The sequence below is a fragment of the Triticum aestivum genome, chromosome 1B (assembly GCF_018294505.1).
Source record: "Triticum aestivum cultivar Chinese Spring chromosome 1B, IWGSC CS RefSeq v2.1, whole genome shotgun sequence".
NCBI classification, from domain to species: Eukaryota; Viridiplantae; Streptophyta; class Magnoliopsida; order Poales; family Poaceae; genus Triticum; species Triticum aestivum.
Window position 1 is genome coordinate 659,335,978 of NC_057795.1, and position 12,095 is coordinate 659,348,072.

Sequence of the window (12,095 nt, forward strand, 5' to 3'; positions counted from 1 at the left end):
GTATTAGCGATGCTATATGTATGATAGTATTCGAGGAGTATTAGTGATAATATTCGACGATGTACAGACACAAGAGATGATGTAGTTTTGGGTATAATTGAATGCATGCTAATTTGAATACTACTTTATTTTACGATTTGGTTTTGCTTGTTGAATGCTCATATTGGAAAAGTACTCCTACTATGAGTGCTAAAATTCAAGAGCACTCTATGCAGAAATCTAGGAGCCACCTCCATCATCCACGCCGTCGTGGGGGTAGCTTCTCCTTCATTTGGTGTAATAATGCACTCGGGAATGAAAGGAGGAGCTACCATCACCGATAGTCAACCCGTGATTAATAATAATGATCTAATTTAGGTTTTTTAGTACATATATTTAATTTTACAAGTTTAATATTTGAATTATGAACATAGGCCGGAAATGTCGTACTCGGACGACGAAAACCGCCCGGGGGAGTGCGACTGGTGCCACGACGACCGAGATATGTGCGACAGGTTCATTGAGCTAGACAAAGATCGGCGCTTCAGCATTAAGCTCGAGGAGACCTTCGATGTTCATACGGTACGCAACAACGACAATAGTTTTTTTTCGTAATTAAGCATGACTTCAAATATTTTAACGTGTATTTTTCATCTTTTCCAATTCGACTAGCTTATCCCATGCTAAGCAAGACGCTATGTCTTGGAGAGGATGGGTTTTGAAGACCATGAAAGTATGGAAACCAAAAAAATTCTCCTAAGGACCCATCATGGTGTGGATTTTAAAGTAAAGTTGTACAATGCTGAGAGTGTAACCCATTTTGGTTGCAAAAATTGGGAAGCACTTTGCAAGATGTATGGTTTTGATGAGGGTATGCTTGTCACCATGCATCTTGGTGATCCTACAATCGAGCAAGATAATATGGACATTTGGGTCCTTGTGGATACACCTCCAATTCTTCCCCCATGTAAGCTTAACATAGTTATTAAGTAATTTATATTGTTTATTTCAACATAATTGACAACTTATTTCCATTGATAGCTTATTTTCATTCTTCAAAGAATGTGCGGAAGATGGTAGACAAAACTCACTACACCAATGGCTCCAAATTAAGTTATAAGGAGAAAAATCATCTGATAGGATTTTGTACTGATCTTGAGAATTACAATGTCTACAATCGAACTCCTCAACATTATGGTCAATACGTGCCACTAGTGCACGTGTTGAACTACGGTAACTACCATGGAGATACCCTGGTAAGATTTTTTACTATTACGACATCCGTGCATCTTTTTGCATACTTCTAAAACTAGTACATCATTGCTAACTTATTACTATGTTTTTCAACAGATAATCCCGAATGATTGTGTGCCTCATCTGATGTATATGCACGGTCTCCTTGATGTTTTGAACATACAACCAGGTCGTCCTACGAATCTCAACTGTCCATACCGGATTTCTAAAAGAAGTGGAGACATGACAATCAAAGAATGGAAAAAATGTATGGATAGTCGTAAGGAGCTTCTTGGAAGCAAAAGGAAGCGAAGCGCAAGAATTGGAGACAGGATGATCTCCATTCTTCATAATGGAGAGTCAGGGTCTATATTATTTTATGCTATTTTATCTTAAGTGTGTTTAGGTCTACCTGATACTGATGATGTGCTAAGAACAATTATGTAGGGTTGGGTTCGATGACTATGAGTATGATGATCGTATGACTTGTTATTAATAACGAGTAGAAGTTGTATGATGATGCATGATTAGTAGGACTTGTTATTATCTATGATGATGTATGATGCGAGCATGAAGAGTTATTATATATCAGCGGGTGAAATGAACATAGCAGTAGCGTTGGTAAACTAAGCACGAAGATAAGAGAGGACACTTCTCTCTATTAGCTAGCTAATAACAACCTAAATTAACCCCCAAAACCCCTAAACCAGCCACTTTCAAAAAAAACCTCAGCTGCAGCCAGCTTCTAACGTGTGGATGCCTTTTGGTCCCGATTTATGTAACCAACCGGGACCAAAGGCCCCCCTGCCTGGGCTGCCCGCAGCGGCCACGTGGATGCCCATCTGTCCCGGTTCATGTAAGAACCGGGACTAAAGGGGGGAGGCATTAGTAACGACCTATTAGTCCCGGTTCAAGAACCGGGACTTAAAGGCCCTTACGAACCGGGACAAATGCCCTATTTTCTACTAGTCATCATATGCTTCTACATATTTCAATAATATCAAGTTTCCTCTCTATGTGCTTAAAGTTTTAAATTTATGCTTGTTTTGCCTTCCTATGCTAGTTGATTATTGTTCCCATAAGTTGTTTGCTCACAAAATCCCTACGCATAGGAAGTGGGTTAGACTTAAATGTGCTAGTCATATTCTTCATGATGCTCTCTATATGTTTCAATTCTTACCTTTTATACGAGCATCATTGAAATCATCATGCCTAGCTAGAAAGGCATTAAAGAAAGGCACTTGTTGGGAGACAACCCAATATTTACCCATACTGTTTTTGTGTGTTCACGTGATTAAGCTACTGTATTAATCATGTTTTGTAGCTTTTGTTTCAATAAAGTGCCAAGTAGAACCTTTGGGAAGACTTGGGTGGAAGTTAATGTGATCTTGCTGTAAAAAACAGAAACTTTGCACTCACAAGTTTAGCTGTCATATTTTACAGACGAGTGCTTTTAAGCTGATTCTTTTTATAGAAGATTAATAGACAAATTACTCAGGTCCACCAATTTATTTCAGAATTTTTGGAGTTCCATAAGTATACGTTTGATACAGATTACTACAGACTGTTCTGTTTTTGACAGATTTTGTTTTCTATGAGTTGTTTGCTTATTTCGATGAATCTGTGAGTAGTATCGGAGGGTAAGAACCATAGATAAGTTGGAATACAGTAGATATTACACCAATATGAATTTAGAATGAGTTCACAACAGTACCTAAGTGGTGATTTATTTTCTTATACTAACGGAGCTTATGAGTTTTCTGTTAAGTTTTGTGTTGTGAAGTTTTCAAGTTTTGGGTAAAGATTCGATGGACTATGGAATAAGGAGTGGCAAGAGCCTAAGCTTGGGGATACCCAAGGCACCCCAAGGTAATATTCAAGGACAACCAAAAGCCTAAGCTTGGGGATGCCCCGGATGGCATCCCCTCTTTCGTCTTTGTTCATCGGTAACTTTACTTGGAGCTATATTTTTATTCACCGCATGATATGTGTTTTGCTTGGAGCGTCATTTTATTTTATTTTGTTTTGCTTGCTGTTTGAATAAAATACCAAGATCTGAAATTATTAAATGAGAGAGAGTCTTCACATAGCTACATAATTATTTAACTACTCATTGATCTTCACTTATATATTTTTGGAGTAGTTTGTCATTTACTCGTGTGCTTCACTTATATCCTATGAGTAAATGGTTGAATGATTTGAATGTCATAAATCTGAAATTATATATGTTTCATATGTCTTTCCCATGGGAGTAATGCCTTCACATATAAGAAGTAGAGGTGGTAAATTTTTTGAAGGTTAGCAAACATTGTATTGGTCACTTGAACAATTCATGAAAGAATATTGAAGGAAGAGGGAGTTCACATATAAATATACTATCTTGGACATCTTCTATAATTGTGAGCCCCATTAATTATTTTCAAACCTGAGCAAATTAGTTGAAGCTGGACAAGGAAGATAAGATAATGAGTTATGCTTGGGTATATTTGTATAGAAGTTATATTGTTATGGATCCTCTAACATGTGGTGCTTGCTATTTAGAATCCTTTGCTAGCCAAAATATCTGTACTAAGGGGAATACTGCTTGTGCATCCAAATTCCTTGAACCAAGTTTATTCCATGAGTGTCCACCATATCTACCTATATGCGGTATTTACCTGCCGTTCCATGTAAATTTGCATGTGCCAAACTCTAAACCTTCAAATAATAATCTATTTTGTATGCCCGAATTGCTCATGTAGCGACTAGGGGTTGTCTGTATCTTCCATGCTAGGTGGGTTATTCTCACGATGAGTGGACTCCGCTCATCATTCGCGAGAAAATGGCTAGTAACTAGGATGCTCAGTCCTATGATCACAAGATCAAAAACAAATTCGCAAATAATTTAAACAAAACTCCCCCGGGATTGTTGATAGTTGGACGGCACCCGTTGTTTCGGACAAGCCGTGGAGTGTGATTGTTGGTGGAGGGGGAGTAAAATCTTTAACTTTCTGTTTGGGAACTGCCTATAATGCATCTAGTATGGAAGATATTGGGAACTCTTGGTTGTTATGTTGACAATGAAAGCATACCTCTCAAAATTATTTTCATCTTTTTTTTGCTTCGAGCTCTGGCACCTCTGCAAATCCCTGCTTCCCTCTACGAAGGGCCTATCTTTTACTTTTATGCAAGAGTCAGTCATATTCCTTCTCATTCCAACCTACTTTTTAGTTGACAAGCATCATGTGGTGGAGAAAGATCTAAGCATATATGGCCATTCAAATATATTTGATCATGAATTATTATTGTTGACAATTATCTATATGATAAATAAGTTGGGAGGCGAAACATTAAGCCCCTATCTTTCTCTGTGTTCAACGGATGCTATTTTTTCTAAAAATATGCTTTGAGTGGTAGCAATCATGGAAGACTATATGATAGTTGAGTATGTGGAATTTGCTAAATCAAAGCTCTTACATAGACCCTTCCTGAAAATAAGATGAATTGCAATTGTGTGATGATTGAGAACTGTTTGTTAGTTTTCAAGAAAGTTTATGATCTATACTTTAACATGTGAATAGCTTATCATGAGAAGTTTTATGATATGAGCTACTGTTATGACATATAATGATGCTAGAAAAAGTGATTGGAACTATCACTGATCAAACTTATGCACTTGCTAGCATTCTAACTTCATAATTATTTCTTTTATCATTTACCTACTCGAGGACGGGCAGGAATTAAGCTTGGGGATGTTGATATGTCTCCAACGTATCTATAATTTATGGAGTATTCATGCTATTATATATTTTGTTTTGGATGTTTAATGGGCTTTATTATACACTTTTATATTATTTTTGGGACTAACCTATTAACCGGAGGCCCAGCCCAAAATGTTGTTTTCTTGCCTATTTCAGTGTTTCGAAGAAAAGGAATATCAAATGGAGTCCAAACGGAATGAAACCTTTAGGAGAGTTATTTTTGGAACGGAAGCAATCCAGGAGACTTGGAGTATACGTCAGGGAAGCTTCGAGGAAGCCACAAGGCAGGGAGGTGTGCCCTACCCCCCTGGGCGCGCCCCCACCCTCGTGGGCCCCTCGTGGCTCCCCTGACCGACTTCTTTTGCCTATATATATATATATCCATATACCCTAAAAACATCATGGAACATAATAGATCGGGAGTTCCGCCGCCGCAAGCCTCTGTAGCCACCAAAAACCAATCGAGACCCTGTTCCGGCACCCTGCCGGAGGGGGGATCCCTCACCAGTGGCCATCTTCATCATCCCGGCGCTCTCCATGACGAGGAGGGAGTAGTTCACCCTCGGGGCTGAGGATATGTACCAGTAGCTATGTGTTTGATCTCTCTCTCTCTCTCTCGTGTTCTTGATTCGGCACGATCCTGATGTATCGTGAGCTTTGCTATTATAATTGGATCTTATGATGTTTCTCCCCCTCTAGTCTCTTGTAATGGATTGAGTTTTCCCTTTGAAGTTATCTTATCGGATTGAGTCTTTAAGGATTTGAGAACACTTGATGTATGTCTTGGATGTGCTTATCTGTGGTGACAATGGGATATCACGTGATTCACTTGATGTATGTTTTGGTGATCAGCTTGCGAGTTCCGTGACCTCGTGAACTTATGCATAGGGGTTGGCACACGTTTTCGTCTTGACTCTCCGGTAGAAACTTTGGGGCTCTCTTTGAAGTACTTTGTGTTGGTTTGAATAGATGAATCTGAGATTGTGTGATGCATATCGTATAATCATACCCATGGATACTTGAGGTGACATTGGAGTATCTAGGTTACATTAGGGTTTTGGTCGATTTGTGTCTTAAGGTGTTATTCTAGTACGAACTCTATGATAGATCGAAAGGAAAGAATAGCTTCGTGTTATTTTACTATGGACTCTTGAATAGATCGATCAGAAAGGATAACTTTGAGGTGGTTTCATACTCTACAATAATCTCTTCGTTTGTTCTCTGCTATTAGTGACTTTGGAGTGACTCTTTGGTGCATGTTGAGGGATAGTTATATGATCCAATTATGTTATTATTGTTGAGAGAACTTGCACTAGTGAAAGTATGAACCCTAGGCCTTGTTTCCTAGCATTGCAATACCGTTTGTGCTCACCTTTATCATTAGTTACCTTGCTGTTTTTATAATTTCAGATTACAAAAACCTATATATACCATCGATATTGCACTTGTATCGCCATCTCTTCGCTGAACTAGTGCACCTATACAATTTACCATTGTATTGGGTGTGTTGGGGACACAAGAGACTCTTTGTTATTTGGTCGCGAGGTTGTTTGAGAGACACCATCTTCATCCTACGCCTCCCATGGATTGATAAACCTTAGGTCATCCACTTGAGGGAAATTTCCTACTGTCCTACAAACCTCTGCACTTGGAGGCCCAACAACGTCTACAAAAAGAAGGTTGTGTAGTATACATCAGTGTTCCAGGTGGCGTGAGTTGCGAAACTATTCCGCATTGTTTCAAATGAAGACCAAACTCGTAACTCAAATATTCTCCTCTATGATCAGATCGTAGAAACTTTATTTTCTTGTTACGATGATTTTCCACTTCACTCTGAAATTATTTTTACTTTTCAAATGTTTCAGATTTATGTTTCATCAAGTAGATATACTCATATCTGCTCTAATAATCTATGAAGGTCAGAAAATAACGATACATGTCGCGAGCCTCAACACTCATTGGACCACATACATCAGTATGTATGATTTCCAACAAGTCTGTTGCTCGCTCCATTGTTCTGGAGAACGGAGTCTTGGTCATCTTGCCCATGAGGCATGGTTCGCAAGAATCAACTGATACATAATCAAGTGACAAAAGCCCATCAGTATGGATTTTCTTCATGCGCTTTACACCAATATGACCTAAACGGCAGTGCCACAAATAAGTTGCACTATCATTATTAACTTTGCATCTTTTGGCTTTAATATTATGAATATGTGTATCACTACGATCAAGATTCAATAAACCATTCACCTTGGGTGTATGACCATTGAAGGTTTTATTCATGTAAACAGAACAACAATTATTCTCTGACTTTAAATGAATAATCATATTACAATAAACATGATCAAATCATATTCATGCTTAACGCAAACACCATATAACATTTATTTAGGTTCAACACTAATCCCAAAAGTATAGGGAGTGTGCGATGATGATCATATCAATCTTGGAACCACTTCCAACATACATCGTCACTTCACCCTTAACTAGTCTCTGTTCATTCTGCAACTCCTATTTCGAGTTACTAATCTTAGCAACTAAACTAGTATAAAATACTGAGGGGTTGCTACAAACGCTAGTAAAGTACACATCAATAACATGTATATCTAATATACCTTTGTTCACTTTGCCATCCTTCTTATGCGCCAAATAAATGGGGCAGTTCTGCTTCCAGTGACCAGTCCCTTTGCAGTAGAAGCACTTAGTCTCAGGCTTAGGTCCAGACTTGGGCATCTTCACTTGAGCAGCAACTTGCTTGCCATTCTTCTTGAAGTTCCCCTTCTTCCATTTGCCCTTTTCTTGAAACTAGTGGTCTTGTCAACCATGAACACTTGATGCTTTTCTTGATTTCTACCTTCATCGATTTCAGCATCACGAAGAGCTTGGGAATTGATAACCCACAAGTGTAGGGGATAATTGTAGCCTCTTTCGATAAGTAAGAGTGTTGAACCCAACGAGGAGCTAAAGGTAGCACAAATATTCTCTCAAGTCCTATCTGCCACTGATACGACTCTACGCACGCTTAGTGTTCGCTTTACCTAGAACAAGTATGAAACTAGAAGTACTTTGTAGGTGTTGTTGGATAGGTTTGCAAGATAATAAAGAGCATGCAAATAAAAGGTAGGGGCTGTTTAGATAAAGATGCAATAAAGTAAATATAGCGAGTGTGGAAAAGTGGTGGTAGGAGTTGTGGAATTGTCCCTAAGCAATTGACTACTTTACTAGATTGGTAATCACTATTGCAATTCTATTTGAGGGAGAGGCATAAGCTAACATACTTTCTCTTCTTGGAGCATATGCACTTATGATTGGAACTCTAGCAAGCATCCGCAACTACTAAAGATCATTAAGGTAAAACCCAACCATAGCATTAAAGTATCAAGTCCCCTTTATCCCATACGCAAACAACCTACTTACTCAGGTCTGTGCTTCTGTCACTAACGGCACCCACCATGAGAAAATCATGAACATATTGCAAACCCTACAGCGGGGATCCCTCGCGCTTGAGCGACACGGAGGGCACTATAGGACAACACCAATGATAAAACATGCAACTCAAACCAATCATAGCAATTCATTAATCATCGATAGGACAACGGAAATCTACTCAGACATCATATGATGGCAACACATCATTGGATAATAATATGAAGCATAAAGCACCATGTTCAAGTAGAGGGTATAGCGGGTTGCAGGAGAGTGGACTGCTGAATATAGAAGGAGGACGGTGATGGAGATGTTGGTAAAGATCGCGGTGATGATGATGGCCCCCGGCAGCGCTCCGGCGCCACCGGAAGCAAGGGGGAGAGAACCCCCTTCTTCTTCTTATTCCTTGACCTCCTCCCTAAATGGGAGAAGGGTTACCCCTCTGGTCCTTGGCTCCCATGGAGTGGGAGGGGCGAGAGCGCCTACGAGGTTGGATCTATCTCTCTGTCTCTCTCTGTTTCTGTGTTCTTTGATTCTTCCCCTTCACCGTTTCTTTTATATCCGGAGATTCGTAACTCCGATTGAGGTGAATCATTCGCCCAGATCTTTCTCATAAAATTAGCTTTATTGCGGCAAAAGAAGAGCGTCAACCGCCGTACGAGGGGCCCAGGAGAGTCGAGGGCGCGCCTGCCTCCCTAGGGCGCCCCCCTATCTCCTGGCCCCCTCGGGCACCGTCTCATGTTGATTTTAAGTCCCAAAAAGCACAAATATTCCAAAATAATTCTCCGTTCATTTTTAACCCGTTTGGACTCCGTTTGATATGGGGTTTCTGCGAAACATAAAACATGCAACAGACAGGAACTGACACTGGGCACTGGATCAATATGTTAGTCCCAAAAAATAGTATAAAAAGTTGTCAAAAGTATATGAAAGTTGTACAATATTGGCATGGAACAATCAAAAATTATAGGTACGACGGAGACGTATCAGCATCCCCAAGCTTAATTCCTGCTCGTCCTTGAGTAGGTAAATGATAAAAAAGATAATTTTTGATGTGGAATGCTAACTAGCATAATCTTGATCATATGTCTAATTATGGCATGAATATTAAGACACGAGTGATTCAAAACAATAGTCTATCATTAGACATAAAAAACGATAATACTTCGAGTGTACTTAATAAAGCAATCATGTCTTTTCAAAACAACATGGCCAAAGCAAGCTTATCCCTACAAAATCATATAGTTTGGCCATGCTTCATCTTCGTCACACAAAATGCTTCCATCATGCACAACCCCGATGACAAGACGAGCAATTGGTTCATACTTTTTAACGCGCTTCAGCTTTTTCAACCCTCACGCAATAAACTAGCCCAAGCCATGGATATAGCACTACAAGTGGAATAGAATATGATGGTGGGGGTTTACGTGGAGAAGACAAAAAGGGAGAAAGTCTCACATCGACACGGCTAATCAACGGGTTATGGAGATGCCCATCAATTGATGTCAATGCGAGGAGTAGGGATTGCCATGCAACGGATGCACTAAGAGCTATAAGTGTATGAAAGCTCAACAAAAGAAACTAAGTGGGTGTGCATCCAACTTGCTTGCTCATGAAGACCTAGGGCATTTGAGGAAGCCCATCGTTGGAATATACAAGCCAAGTTCTATAATGAAAATTCCCACTAGTATATGAAAGTGACAATATAGGGGACTCTCTATATGAAGAACATGGTGCTACTCTGAAGCACAAGTGTGGTAAAAGGATAGTAACATTGCCCCTTTTCTTTTTTTTTTGTTTTTCTTTCTTTTTCTTTTTTTTGGGCGGGCTTCTTTGCCCCCCCTTTTTTATTTAGGCTTCTTTGGCCTCTCTTTTTTCTTTTTCTTTTCTTTTCTTTTTTTTCATGGGGTAATGCTCTATAATGATGATCGTCACACTTTTATTTACTTACAACTCAATATTACAACTCGACACTAGAACAAAGATATGACTCTATATGAATGCCTCCGGCGGTGTACCGTGATGTGCAATGATCTAGCATAGCAATGACATCAAAAACGGACAAGCCATGAAAACATCATGCTAGCTATCTTACGATCATGCAAAGGAATATGCCAATGAATGCTCAAGTCATGTATATGATGATGATGGAAGTTGCATGGCAATATATCTCGGAGTGGCTATGGAAATGCCATGATAGGTAGGTATGGTGGCTGTTTTGAGGAAGATATAAGGAGGCTTATGTGTGATAGAGCGTATCATATCACGGGGTTTGGATGCACCAGCAAAGTTTTCACCAACTCTCGAGGTGAGAAAGGGCAATGCATGGTACCGAAGAGGCTAGCAATGAAGGAAAGGTAAAAGTGTGTATAATCCATGGACTCACATTAGTCATAAAGAACTCATATACTTATTGCAAAATTTTATTAGCCCTTGAAGCAAAGTACTACTACGCATGCCCCTAGGGGGATAGATTGGTAGGAAAAGACCATCGCTCGTCCCCGACCGCCACTCATAAGGAAGACAATCAATGAAACACCCCATGCTTCAAATTTGTCACACAATGGTTACCATAGGTGCATGCTACGGGACTTGCAAACCTCAACACAAGTGTCTATACAATCCACAACCACCCACTAGCATGACTCTAATATTACCATCTTTATATCGCAAACTATTGCAAGGAATCAAACATATCATATTCAGTGATCTACAAGTTTATGTAGGATTTTATGACTAACCATGTGAATGACCAATTCCTGACATCTCTCTAAATAGATATAAGTGAAGCAAGAGAGAATTCTACAAATGGTGGTTTTCTATGTGAAGAGAAACATGCAATCCAGACTTCAAAAGATATAAGTGAGGCATGTGAAGCATTCTATAAAACCATACTCAAAAGATCTAAGTGAAGTGCAATGAGCATTATATAAATCAACCAAGGACTATCTCATACCAGCATGGTGCATAAAAGAAAAGTGAAAACTAAATGCAAAAGACGCTCCAAGACTTGCACATATCGCATGAACGAAACGAATACGAAAACATACCGATACTTGTTGAAGAAAGAGGGGATGCCTTCCGGGGCCCTAAGCTTAGACGCTTGAGTCTCCTTGAATATTTCCTTGGGGTGCCTTGGGCATCCCCAAGGTTGAGCCCTTTCCTCTCTTCCTTTTCCTCATATCGAGACCTCCTCGATCAAACACTTCATCCACACAAAACTTCAATAGAAAACTCGGTAAGATCCACTAGTATAATAAAGCAAATCACTACTCTAAGTACTGTAGCAAACCAATTCATATTTTGTTTTGGCATTGTGTCTACTGTAATATAGCTTTTCCATGGCTTAATCCACTAATATAAATTGATAGTTTCATCAAAACAAGCAAACTATGCATCAAAAACAGAATCTGTCAAAAAGAGAACAGTCTGTAGCAATCTGAACATTCACCATACTTTTGGTACCCCAAAATTCTACAAAAATTAGGAAAAATAAACAATTTGTACGGAAAGACAGTGCAAAAAGAAGCAGAACCATTTGGCATTCCAGTAAAACATGTAAAATCGTGCACTACAGCAAAAGTTTCTGTCCTGCACCGTACAAACCAACAAGCATTGTAAACATCCTAAAGGCAAACCTTGGCACATTATTTTTATAATACAATGGAATTGTACAAGGGGGATAATTATTTTTGATGAAAAATTTCTATAATC